Genomic DNA, 13,964 nt, shown 5'->3' with positions numbered 1-13,964 from the left:
TATCAGTATATCACCTTACGCATAGGCTTGCAGGAAGAGGCAGGTTTTAAGGGCACCTCGAAATCTCTGAATGGAGGGTAATGATCTGAGATCCAGAGATAGATCATTCCACCATTTAGGAGCCAGGGTAGAGAAAGCCCTACCGCCCCATTTAGCTTTTCTTATCCGGGGGATTTTCAGAAGCAATTTCCTGGAGGACCGCAAGTCCCTTCCGGGAGTGTAGTGAGAGATGATAGAAGCAACTCCCATATCATTATTCCTTGCAATGGCTCTGTAAGTCATACACAGGACTTTAAACCGTATCCGGTATTCAACCGGTAGCCAATGCAGTGTTCTCCTCGCCAAAGTGGCCGAGGAGCATCTAGGAACATCCAGGACAAATCTGGCAGCAGCATTCTGGACTACCTGCAAGCGCTGCAGCAGGCCTCTATTCATCCCTGCATACAGCGCATTGCAGTAGTCCAGTCAAGAGCCGATAAGGGCGACCACTACTTGCTTTCTGGACTGAAGGGAGAGGTACTTCCTAATTTTACGTAAGGTATAAATTAGGCCCCAACAAGAGGAGATGGTTTTACTGACCTGTCCACCCATACTAAGGACAGGATCTATCATCACCCCCAGATTTCTGGCAGACATCGTGGGGGAAGGGCATAGTCCTAACGAATCAGGCCACCAGCTGGCTGACCAAATATCCTGACTCCCTCCAAACACCATCACCTCAGTCTTCTCCCCATTCAGCTTAAGCGAATTTTGGACCATCCACTGACCAACTGCTTCCATACAGGATCTAAAATTGGAAGCAGTTGGTACGTCTGAGTGGGAGAGAGAGACGAGGATCTGGGTATCATCTGCATAGGAGATTGCCTCCATCCCGAAAGATCTGATTAACCTGGCCAGTGGGGTCACATAGATGTTAAATAGGGTCGGACTAAGGGCCGACCCCTGCGGGACCCCACACAGCACTGGTCGGGATGGAGATAGGAACTCTCCCAGCTTGACTCTTTGTTCCCTGCCATTTAGGAAGGAGGTCATGAGATCCAAAGCTGCGTCCTTAACCCCCACCTCCCTCAGGCGATGTATAAGTATTGAGGGGGAGAGGGTATCAAAGGCCGCGGTTAGATCCAAAAGGACCAGGAGGGTGGTCTGGCCCCCATCCACTCGCGTACGGATTTTATCAAGCACGATGGTGAGGGCCGACTCAGTGCTGTGTTCCCTCCTGAATCCATGCTGGGAGAAGTCTAAACAGCCCGAGCCTTCCACAAAGGCAGCGAGATGCTTGTTAAGATGTGCCTCAAGCATCTTCGCAGGGGCTGGAAGCAGGGAGATTGGACGGAAGTTTTTTAGAACCTCCGGGTCGAGGGAAGCTTTCTTCAGCAGTGGTTTGACTACTGCATTCTTCCACTCCATGGGGAAGATGCCCTCTCGTATACATCGGTTCATAATTACGAGTAGAGGTGGTAAGAGAGATTCCCTACACTGCTTAATGATCTTCAAAGGGCAGATGTCTAATGGGGAGCCGGAGTTGGTTTTATCAAGCAGGATCTCCAGATCTTGTAGGGCCAGCGGGGGAAAGGAGTCAAAAATACTCAGAGGGGAGACACCAGAAGTGGTGTTGTCCTCCTCAGCCAATTCGGAGGGCCTGCTGATCGTAGCCTTTTGTACCTCAAGCGCTAGATGGATGTCTTGTATTTTAGTATGGAAAAAGGAAGCAATTTTATCACACAGATCTTGCGAGGGAATAACTGGGTCAGATGTTTGAAGGTTGACCAAAGAGTCAACGACTCTGAAAAGCTCCTTAGGCGAAGAGAGGGAGGTAGTTATGGCCACATAATAGTTTTGTTTGGCCTCCATTATCTCAGCCTTATATTTCCTAACTAAGATCCTATGGGCTTCCTTATTCTTAAAATCCCAGCTAGCATGCCAGAGCCTCTCCATCCTCCTGACTTCTTGTCTAAGAAGTCTAAGGGAATCTGAGTACCATGGGGCAGAGGGTCTCTTCCTAGCTTGACGACGAGTCTGTAATGGGGCCAGTTCGTCCAGGGCCTCAGTAATAACCCGGCCAAAATGCCCTACCGCAGTCTGAACATTATCCAGGTCCACTGTGGAGAGACTGCCGGCCCAGGGAGTAAAGGAGTCAGGTCTGATGTTTCTAAAGTTTCTGCTAGTCCCCAGGGTGTGTTTCCCTGTTTTACTACCCTCATTCTGGGGGCATTCCAACAGGAACGGAACCGCAAGATGATCAGACCAAGACAAGTGTACCGGGTCCTTAACAATCAGACGGGGGTCGTTGGAGAAAATACCATCTAGAGTATGGCCTGCATGATGGGTAGCCCCGCGGACTAGCTGCGTGAGTCCACAAGACGCCAGAGCATCAATAAGACAGGAGGTATCTGTTAAATCATACCTTTCTAAGTGGTAGTTAAAGTCCCCAAGAATGGGGAAGTTGTCTCGGCCAAAGTAAGGCTCCAGATAGTGCAGAAGATTGCCCAAGAAGTTGGCCCTGGGGCCGGGAGGTCGGTACAATAATATTCCATTGAAAAGGGGGCGACGCCCTTCCTTTATCCCAAAGAAGAAAGCCTGTACACCATCCAGGAGATCCGGTGCAGGCACAATGTGACATTGCAAATGATCCTGATAGAGAATGGCTATCCCCCCTCCCATTCGTCCCTGTCTGTCTAATCTGGCCAGGCAATATCCTTCCGGGACTGCGTCAATCAGGTCAGGGCCCGATGAATCTTTAGCCCAAGTTTCAGTAATAAATACTAATGCCGGTTTTCTATCTAAAACCATCTCTCTGAACATTATTTTATTCTTGACCAGCGAACGGCTATTGATCAATATGCCATCTACTCCCACTGTCCTAGTACCACCAGCGGCAGGGGGAATACAGGAGGGACGGCAGGGGAAGGAGGCAGATTTACCTAGTGAACATGTATACTGACACTCACATGGTAAGGGGCAAAGAAACTCGTCAGGTTCAGAGATGTGTGAACATCTCTTACAACGAGGTTTCAAGCGCAGCATCTCCTTACGCGTATATCTCCGTAAGGGGGCCTCAGCCCCGGTCGCGTCCCGGGTCCAGCCGCCCAGCCCGTCCTCAGCGCGGACGGGCGCAGACGGGCTGGACTCTGGCGTGACTCTGGCGTCACTATGGCGTCCCCGATGCGCGTACACGCTGCGCGTCATGGCCAATCAGACAAATAGCGTTCTGGCCCGATCACGTGACGGTGCCAGCGAATGGCTGCAGAGTGCTTCCCACCCCAACTCAAAATGTCGTCCCAGATCAACAAAGCGCGGGGACCGGGCCGCCGAAATGGCGGTGAAAGCAGCCAATTTTAAATGCAGAAATGCGGTCCGGGAGTAAGAGCACAGGTAGGACCAATGATATACTGTTATGCGCGGTTTAAGAAATATTAAAATACGGGTAGAAGTGAGTCAAATAATAATTAAATTAGAAGACAAAACGAGGGAAATTAAAACAGTAGCAGCGTCTGCCGGGTAGCGCTATGCGCAGGTAATGTTAGGAGCGAAGTGCTCCTGGACCCACCTTAAGTAAGCGCTGTAATACAGCCTCTGGCCCGATCACGTGACGGTGCCAGCGAATGGCTGCAGAGTGCTTCCCACCCCAACTCAAAATGTCGTCCCAGATCAACAAAGCGCGGGGACCGGGCCGCCGAAATGGCGGTGAAAGCAGCCAATTTTAAATGCAGAAATGCGGTCCGGGAGTAAGAGCACAGGTAGGACCAATGATATACTGTTATGCGCGGTTTAAGAAATATTAAAATACGGGTAGAAGTGAGTCAAATAATAATTATGCAGTTTGAGGATCCATGGGACCAACTATGTCAATCCCAACCCACTCAAAGGGAACCCCCACCACAGGTAGTGGTATCAGGGGGGCCTTTGTTGTACCACCTGCCTTACCACAGGCTTGACAGGTGACACAGGAGCGAACAAAACTCCTTGGTGTCTTTAGACATGTGGGGCCAATGAAAGTGAGGGACAATTCTGTCCCAAGTCTTGTTTTGGCCTAGGTGACCTGCTAATGGGATGTCATGTGCCAGTGTCAACAGGAAGCCCCTAAACTTCAGAGGTATAGCCAACCTCCTGGTAGCTCCAGGCTTGGGGTCTCTACTCTCTGAGTATAGAAGTCCATCATCCCAGTGGATCCTATAGGACCCAGTGGCACTCCCAGCAGCCTCAGCAACAGCTTGCTGTCTGAGGGGTTCAAAAGAGAGGCAGCTCAGCTGCTCCTGGCTCAGATCTGCCCTGGAAGGGCCCCCTGTCCCCACAAACTCAACCTGATCAGGCCCAAGTTCCTCTGAAACAGTTCCTTCTTAAGGACTAAGATCATCTCCCTAAAGAGACTGATCTGTACTCTGAGTCAGGGGGAAGACACAGCCTTACCCCAACTGCTCCTCCTCTTGGAAGGCGCCTGGTCCATTTTTCCAGGATCCAGGACCTGTTCAGTGGAAGACATTTTTGCCTGTGAACTAGTCATAGCAAACAGATCTGCAGGGATACCCAGCATTTCTGCATGAGTTCTGAGTTCCACTTCAGCCCAAGCTGAAGTTCCTAAATCATTGCCCAACAAGCATTCAACAGGAAGGTTCTGCACTTAGCACAACCTTTTTAGGGCCAGTTACCCCTCCCCAGGTGAAATTAACAACCGCCAAGGAATGGTCTGTCCTGGCATTGCTTGCATTGGTCACTTGGTAAATCTTACCAAGGATGATTTGCTCAGGAGCCACAAAATCTTTTGTCACCATGGTGACACTTGCACCTGTGTCCCTGAATGCCAAGGGCTCTTTTCCATTTATCAAAGGCTGCTGTCTGTACTTGCCCAGATTACTGGGACTGACAAATAAGGAGGCCATATCCATGCCTCCATCACAGATCAGTACAGCCTGAGTGAGAACTCTGACTAGGCCAGAGCCCACCTCAGATCCCAGGGTTAACCCTACTACACCCTTATTCTGAGTACCACCACTTGGAGCTGAACTAGAGGGAACAGTTGCCTTAGGGGCAGTTGTGGTTGGAGTTGAGTCCTTGGACTTGTTACATTCACTTATCCAATGGGTCTTCTGTTTACAGATTTGACACCATGGCTTCTTCTTGCCTTTTCCCTTGTTGGATTGTGACTCCCCACCAGATGAAGATTTTTGGGGCCCTTGAGAAGACTTCTGGTCTTTAGCCTTCTCCCCACCCTTATCAGAGTTTTTAGAATCTTGCTTCTTGGAGTCACCACCTTCATTCTGAACCATCTGCCTCACCCTGGTTCTGACCAGTTTGTCTGCCTTCTGACCCAATTCTTGGGGAGAGGTCAAAGCAGAGTCCACGAGGTACTGATGCAACAACTGATTTTGACAATCATTAAGGATCTTTTCCCTCATAATTAAACTGTACAATCCTTTAAAATCACACACATTACTGCCAAATAACCAGCCTTACATAGCCTTAATAGCACAATCTACAAAGTCAACCCAGTTCTGAGTCTGTGCCTTTTGGGTGTCTCTGAACATAATACTGTATAGGTCAGTGGTTAAGCCAAACCCATCAATCAGAGCACTCTTCAGGACTTTGTAATTATCAACATCCTCTTCTCTTACAATGAGGAGCTTGTCTCTACGTTTGTCTGCAAAGGAGAGCCACAAGATTGCTGCCCACTGCTCTTGAGTGACCCTCTGTACTTTACAGGCCCTCTCTCCCAATGCAGTTATCCATTTGTGGATGTCATCCCCACTCTGGTAGGGAGGGACAATCTTGTTCAGGTTCCTATGGCCATGAGTATGTACTCTACCTCTAGGGACACTGTTGCTGCCACCATGGGGCTCTATCCCCAATCTTTTGGAAGCTCTCTGAAGCTCCAGAGATTCCCTATCTAAGACCAATTGCTCTCTCTTGATTCTGAGCTTGGCTCTCTCAAACTAAAGCAGTTGGCACTTCTTCTCATAAGAGGACTCCCTTTTATGAGAAGCAGAGGTCCCTACAGAAATACCAGAATGATTAGATTCCTGAGAAGGAGATCTTGATCTTCTTGGTAAACTGTTAACTCTTCCAGGTGAGGTAAAGAGAGGGCCAATGAGGTGAGGCCTTCTCCCTCACCTTCAGGAAGAATTGGATGGTCCAGGTTAGAATCATCTTGATCCTCCTGGTCAGCATTGGAGTCCATGTCATAGAAGTTTTCACTTCCTTGTCTGTCCTCCTCTGCTGTCCCACCCAACTTGTCTGCCTCATCAGACCCTGGAGTCTTTCTGAGGTCATCTAAAAGCAACATCTCTATGAGATGTTGGGTGCTTGCATGTCTCCCTGTCTTTCCTAGAAGTACACATAGTTCTCAATTCTTGGAATGAGAGATGGTCATACTTAGTTGGCAAGGAGCCACTGGCTTCAGGCCTAGAAGACATACTAGAGTTATGTGGTGTAAGCACCTACCTAACCTAGTGGGAACTACTAAACTCTCTTGAGTTGGAGAAAGAGTGTGTTAGAACCTTGACTTACCCAACTCCAAGTTCAGTAGAACTTACTTCTTCTAGTCTTGATTTATATGTACCTAATACCTTTAGTGGTTTTCAGTTAGTCACTCAATGAGATTATCTGGTAAAAAATAGCAAGCTTGAATCCCAACTGCTGCACACCAATGTGAGAAGTTGGCCTGGTATATGCTAACCACTAATTAAAGTGGGCACCTTGTACCAGTCCAAACAACCTTAATTGATGCTTAGGTTAACGACAACCTTTATTGAAAGCTATCCTAGTGGTAGCTATGGAGAGCAGCCTTCAGGCTAAGTCTTGAAGGAATGTAAAGCAGCTTGTTTTACCAGATTAGAACCTCCTGAATGACCAAATGAAAGGAGAACTACAGAAGGAATATATAAAATATATGTATTTATTACTAAATCTCTCTACTAACCTCTTTATGAGATTAGAGAACACAGCACACAATATTAAATCACTAGAACGACTGTAAATAGCACAATACACAATGGGCTCCAGGGTTAGATCAAACCATATACTAAGAAAGTGGTATAACAACCACGACTTGTCTAGACACAGTGCCTAGAGCACGTAGAATCGCTGGGACCACAAGGAACCACCCAAGGTAGTGACACAGGGGACCCACGGAGTAAGGGTGCAGTGTGTGAACACAGGCATGAGCTCCGTACAACTCTATGGGAAAGTCGAGGTTGGAATTTTAAAGATTAAGGACACTTCGGAGAGGAATTTAAGCAAAGCCGGTTAAACATAGAATGTTCTAAAGCCAGCACCCTTGAGAGTACCAAGATACCCGTGTTACCTATCTCAGAGGAGCCGGGTGCTTAGGGGTCAAGTGTTGTCGGAAACCTTAATCATTTTCATCGGCGTGATGTGAAAAAGTGCTGCTGTCGGGAAGATGAAAAGTGTCCGGTGTGATCCAAGCCTGGATCAGAGATGAGAAGAATCTGAAAGCAGAGGGGACAGAGTCTGGGTCACTTCACAGTGACCAGGGGCACGATAGACGAATGCCCACCGATGTCGGGTGTTTCAGGTGATTAGAGGTGAAGCTTGAATCTGCAGCCACGGAGACCAGGAGACGTCGAGGATGACCAAAGTACGGAGCTGAGCTGTCCTATAAAGGATGTCGAGTGCTGGGGGGTAAGTGTCCAGAGTGAACACCAACAAGCCTTGGCAACTGCAACCCACGCGGGCAGAGGAAAGATGCTTCGGTGAGGACCAGCAAGGTCCTGGGAACTCTCCAAGCTATGGAGAGTCAGGGCACATCTGGAGCTACCAGGAAAGCCCACAGAAAGTCAAAGTTACCTTCACAACGACCCACAGGTCAACAGACCAGGGATCGCGAAGTGGCCTCAAGCTGAATCACAAAATACCAGCCCACGGAACACTCGTGGAGTGTAGGCCGGAAATCTTCAGTGGAATTACTGCTCGGGGTCAGGACTACAAGTAGCGCAAAGCACAGCTCCAGGGGTCGCCAAAAAGCATATGCTGCTGCAAATGTACGTGGTGCACAGGGTCCTCGGATTGCACAGTTCCCACAAGGGATACGGGCCACAGATTTGCTGAGAGCACAGATCAACCTCAGAGACCTTGGGAAACCATCTCCTGTGTTGCAGAAATCTTTGGAGTCCTCAGGAGCTCGGGAGATGGGTGAATGCCTTGCAGGGGAGTAACTCCTTTACTCCAAGGGAGATTTTTCAGTCATCCAGCATCTTGCAGATTGCTGAAGTACTTGGTTTCTGTAGCAGAGTTTAGTCCAGGTAAAATCTAAAGTCCGGTAGTCAGGGGTTCCTACTTTGTACCCAAGGAAGGGGTGGGACAAACTCTGGGAGGGTCAGGACAGAGGGGTGGCTACATCCATGTCCTTTGTCCAGTTTTGCGCCAGAGCAGGAGCAAATGGCTCCTGCAACCGGTTTGAGCTGGACTATGCACAGGGACACCAAATGTGCCCCCAGTGCAGACATCAAAGCACTCTCAGAGTGCACCCACCCAGCCCCAATACACTAAATCCTGTCTGGGAGATGGTCACACCTCCCTGTGACAGAAAACCTATTGTCAAGCCTTCCCCTGCTCGAGCTTGGCTCAGCAGCAGGAGGGTAGACTCATGCCTGTGGCTGGCAGCATCCATTTTGTGATGCCCAGGTTGAGAAAGCTGGTACCGGATAGCCCGGTATGTCACATTTACCCCTCTAGGAGAGTGGAAGCATACCTCCCCCGCCAATTACTGGCGGGGAGGTATGAATCCAAGGTGTTTGACCCCAAACACGACATGTTTCCATGCAGCCGTTTTAAAGTTAGCATATACTACGAGGTTATAATGCTCTTAAGTATATATGTTTGGCTGCATCACAAACAACCCTGGAAAATAGGTTCCGAAGACTGCAGAGGGGCTCTGCTCATGCAGGTGCACCCTCTCACATAAAACCGAGCACCCTGCCTTCAGGATTGATGAGGCCTGCCATAGGGGTGACTGATAGGTTTATATGTGCAGTGATATGGTATACATTTAATACTTCTGCTTGGTGAATCTAAATCCACAAGCATCATTCGAGCAAAGCATGTTATACCTTGTTTGTTCATAACTGTGTTACCAGATATTTTCCAGATCGCAGCAGCCCCGAATATAAACGTTCCAATGGCTTTATAAATAGTGGCTACATAGTGATTTCTGACAAATGCATTTGATTGCAAACGATTATAATACACAGACAGTGCTTCTCCTAATATAATAACGAGAATACCGAAAGGTATCATTATGACAGCTAATAGGCCATAAGATATGGTTTCTTCTTTGGAAGGGCACCAAATGGAATCGTCATTACAGAAAAATCCTCGTTTGATGGGGATATGCTTCACATTGAGAATTGCAAAAGGCAACCCGGTCAGTACCAGGCAGACCACATCCAGAAGCACAAAGGGTAGCCTACTCTTGTCAAGCATACTGCCAGCTCCTCCGATGCCCACAACAAGAGTAAGACCTGTGTGGGGACTACGCTGAGACTGCACAGGTAGCACACAGACTCACTGTGGGCTCGGGCTGCCCAGCGGGCAGTTCTCAGGCCCTGGGTTGTCCGCTTGGGCATTTGTCACCAGCAGTAGGAAAAGTGAGCTGCTCCTTCTCTACCGCGCCCACACCTGAGCCATGCCCAGCACAGCCCTCCCCCTGCGCCAGTTAACAATGAGCTCACAGCAATTGAGCCTCTCTCTAACAGTGATTTGGTATAGATATAGTGAACCTATATCTAAGTAAGGGGTGCATGCACCACCTTACACAGGCTGCTGTAGCAGACCATTGGTGTCATTTTGAATGGTCTCCCAGGGGTGGCATAATACATGCTGCAGCCCCTGAGAGGCCTCTGGGGTACCTATGCCCTGGGTACATAGTATACCATATACTAGGGACTGATAAGGGTACCCCAGAATCCAATCTGGAGTGTACCTAAAGTACATGCAATCAATTTAGAGGAGAAACCAGCTAGACTGGGGTTCTGGATAGCAGGATCCCAGTCAATCTAAGTCGAAAACAGTGAAACATCAGCAAAAAGTAGGGGTAACTATAAGAAGCAGATCCTACTCTCCTACAATTGACATCATACAGAGTGACATGTGCCTCTCACAACATGGAAAATGTCAGCTTAAATCTATCATGCTATTTAGCTGGACTTTACAGATTCTGAGGAATGGTTGTGTGCCATGAAAGCCTTTGAATGTAACTAATTTATTTCTGCCATGTAATTTAACATGAGAGCAGAACACAATGGCAAAGAAGGACACGACATACACAATGCTAAACAGACAACATCCACATAAATTACCATTCACTGTGGCAGAAATGCCATCAGCGGATTGGATAATTTATGGATTTATTTCTCTATCAGTTTCAACATTCCACACTAGGTACTGTTTAAAATACTTCAAGGTGGGCAGGTATGAAGAGTTAGGGCAGAGATTTGTACATGAGACATGGGTCTTACCTTTTAATTACAGGTGTTAGAATGGAGACACTCAGGGTTTTCGTAGTGGTACAGACTGCAAGAATGCTTTTGCCATTCTGTAGTTTGTAGGGAGCTTCCACTTCACAGAGCATATAATACGTCCAAGGCAAACTTAGCTTGTTATCTGAAGGTTTCCCCAGCAGCTGTCATTCGTCCGGCATTCAGATTACTTTCCAGTGGGAGTTTTTTGATGTTGAATGACCAAGGCTGCTGTATGATGAAACCGGAAGTGCCCTATGTGATGACGGTTTCCATGGTCGTGACCTGTTGTACAAATGTCCTTTTTCTCCTGGCTCGTACAGTTAGATGGGTGATGGTTTGGCCTCCAATTCTTATTTTTAATGTGAACTTTGATAATCTAATCTCACTGAAAGCATTATTGTTTCAGAAGGAAGTTTCTTTAACATCTGCAAAAGAGACATTTGATCTGCTACTTACAATTTCTTCTTCTGAAATACAATAGCTACTATGAACAAACCTCCCACAACACTTTAGAGAATTTGTGCACCACATATTTAATGCTTCAAATACTTCAGGACAATAATTTTTTTTTAAAGCGATTGGGTCTGAGTTTGTTATCTCTTTCCAGTCTGTCCTCGGAATGATTCCATCATAACTTCTCTGTTTCAAGTGACTTTGGAGGCATTCCGATTATTCTATTTCTAATTGTCAGTATCCTATTTCTATTTTTACTGCTCCTCAAGTATGTTCAGCCATGGGGCCAAATGGGAATAGCACTACCACATGAGCTAATGTGTCGTGAACGCATGATGCAGTATTTTGTTGCTGAATTCTTACTTCAGGAACTGAATGACGACAGTTTATTTGTCCGATTGACATTTTATGGTTAAATTGTGCACAGCTAGTCTTCCACTGTTTGCTGTGAACTTTCAAGTGTTCCTTGTATATATACTTTGGAATGATATTGGTCCAAAGTACAGATGTGGAATTACTGATGGGTCCGTTAAGAATCCTTTTGCAAACTTGTTTTGCGCGAATGCCATTGCGCCAAAATGCATATTATGAGCCTTCTCTGGATGCCTCGGTTCCTGGACTTTCGGATTCTGGCACATCAACTGCCAATGCACTACCGGCTGTCACACCTTCAGTGGCTGCTTATTGGGATACAACCATGTTTGTTCTTTGAGACTTGTGATTGGGGTGCCAACTGGAACGTTGGCTGCAGAAGCTTGAAACAACATTGTTTGTATGGACAGATGGATGAAATGGTGAAAGACTGTATGATGGATGAAAGAATGAATGGATGAAAGAATGTAAAGGTGAAATGGTGTATATTAGCCGATGAAAGGATGCATGGATAGATATTTGGATGGAAGAGACAGGGAGATTTTGTTAGTGGGCATTGGGCTCACTTGCTTGACATTCTTGTTGCCATCAGAGCTGTGTTTCAAAGTGTGTTTTTTAATTTTCAAGTACTCCCTTGGTAAAGAGTGAAAGGCCGGTAGGAATCCAATGTCGGATGCAAAAATGAATGCAGTGCTTGTGGTTGTGGTTGTCTGTACTAACAAGACTTTACTATTTCCTAAAGGAGGCCTTCTTTGACATCTTGAAATACCAGTAGATTGAATAAAAAAATAGGAATCTTAAACCATGACTTACAATTTGCACACAGCTCCTTGATACAAGTAAATAGATCACCGTGTTCTATTAAAATGATTGCAACTTATAAACGTGAAGTAACAAAATGATCTCAGTGTCGAAAGCAGTAGCCCACTTACTTAGCTACATAAAATACAAATCTCTGGTCTTCTTGTTACACAATGTGCTTTGCAACAAGCACATTACCCTTTATGCTACTTTATGAGTCAAAGCCGTGCCTGGAAAAACCACAGAAGTCTCCCAGACTGTGGTCAGGGTCAGATTGGCCTATAGGGCATCAGGCAGTGCATGATGTGCTTCTCTGTCAGATCAGTGTGTGGGCAGTCTTTTAGCAGTTTGTGTGTTGGTTTTGAGGCCTGGTGGGCCATTGTTTGTTGATTTCCCTGGCATCACCATAAGCCTTGCCTGCAGCAAACACAAATGCATGCAGTCTCCCTTGCAAAATACCCATACAGTTTGAATTTACAAGATTAAAACTGGCCTGATTAGCAAATGTGGTCTACTTTTGTTAGTTATCTGGATTCGCTAATAGGGCCACTTTTAATTTGGTGCCCGTGCCGCTTTTTGTCCCAGCCTGACCCTGACTGTGGTAACTACTAGAGTTACGTTACGGCTACCAGAATCCCCCACAAATTGTCAGGCACGCAATGATATCTGCAGCAGGTGTCTTAACCCCGTAAAATAGTTCGAAATGCAGCCATTTAGTGGCCAAATAGGTAAGCTAGAACAAATTTACTGTCACACGTCCTTATTGCCAATTTCTTTGCAGATTCTTATTTTAATAAATGTATATGTTGTCTTCCAGAATCATATTTCGAGCTCTGCCCCACATGACTCCACCCCCTTTCCTCAATGACACCTTGATCCCAATTTATGGGTTCCCAGATTATTATGTTTTATCTATTCCAGCACTTGTAACTAGTGCTCATGTAAAGTGCTCCAATACCTTCCGGTCTAGTTTGCGCTATATAAAACTACAACAAAAAATCAATAATAATCCAAACCTGGCTCGGCGTGCTTCCCGCTTTTTTATGTAGGAGTTGGGACAGCGACTCACAGAGAGTAGACCATGTAGTCACCGCTGGGGACATGCAGTGACAGCTGTGATCACGACACACTCCATATAGTGAATCAGTACCAGAGAAGGGACAGACGCGGAGTGCAGCTGCGGAATGACGTGCAACCACAGACCCCTGCAGGGTTCCCGGATGTTGTCAAGGAAAACTAACTGCACGGGATAATTCCCATTGTTCCCTTTTAATTGTCCTCCATCGCTGTTAGCAACGAGAAGCAATATACATCAGCCGTCAGCACAGACTCATTTCTGAGCTAATTTCAGTCTGGTTGTTAAAACGGTGATTTTGGAGAGGATGAAATGAACACATTTATGCAGACAAAGAAGGTGATGTTTTAACGGAACTGACATACACATTAGCCTAACACGGAACATTAAGTTGGTTATATTTGTAAACAAAAAACACATTGCACTCATTGGGCCTGCAGGAAATCAATTTTACAGCAAAAAAGGCTTCTTTAAGTATACGATCAGAGCAGGGACATTATATAGTGATAGAATTATTTTTGAAAACTCATTCGTCAACAAAAAATAGGCTTAGAGGCTGCCTCCATGTCATAATAAAGCTGCTGACCAGGATGTTCCCCGTGCATTATGCTAACGAATGACCTTATAGCACAGCCAAGCGCATTGGAGCAGAAGCGTATTGTTGACAGATGGCTAAAGAAAGTGACAAGAGCTACAGGCCCTCAATAGGTGTGTGATATTTATCGCATCTGCTAAAATCCGGAGTCTGACTCGCGTCTGCTAAAATCCGGAGTCTGACTTTATCAGGTTGA

This window comes from Triturus cristatus, chromosome 1_2 (genome assembly GCF_964204655.1).
Source record: "Triturus cristatus chromosome 1_2, aTriCri1.1, whole genome shotgun sequence".
Classification (NCBI taxonomy): domain Eukaryota; kingdom Metazoa; phylum Chordata; class Amphibia; order Caudata; family Salamandridae; genus Triturus; species Triturus cristatus.
This window is presented reverse-complemented; position numbering follows the sequence as displayed.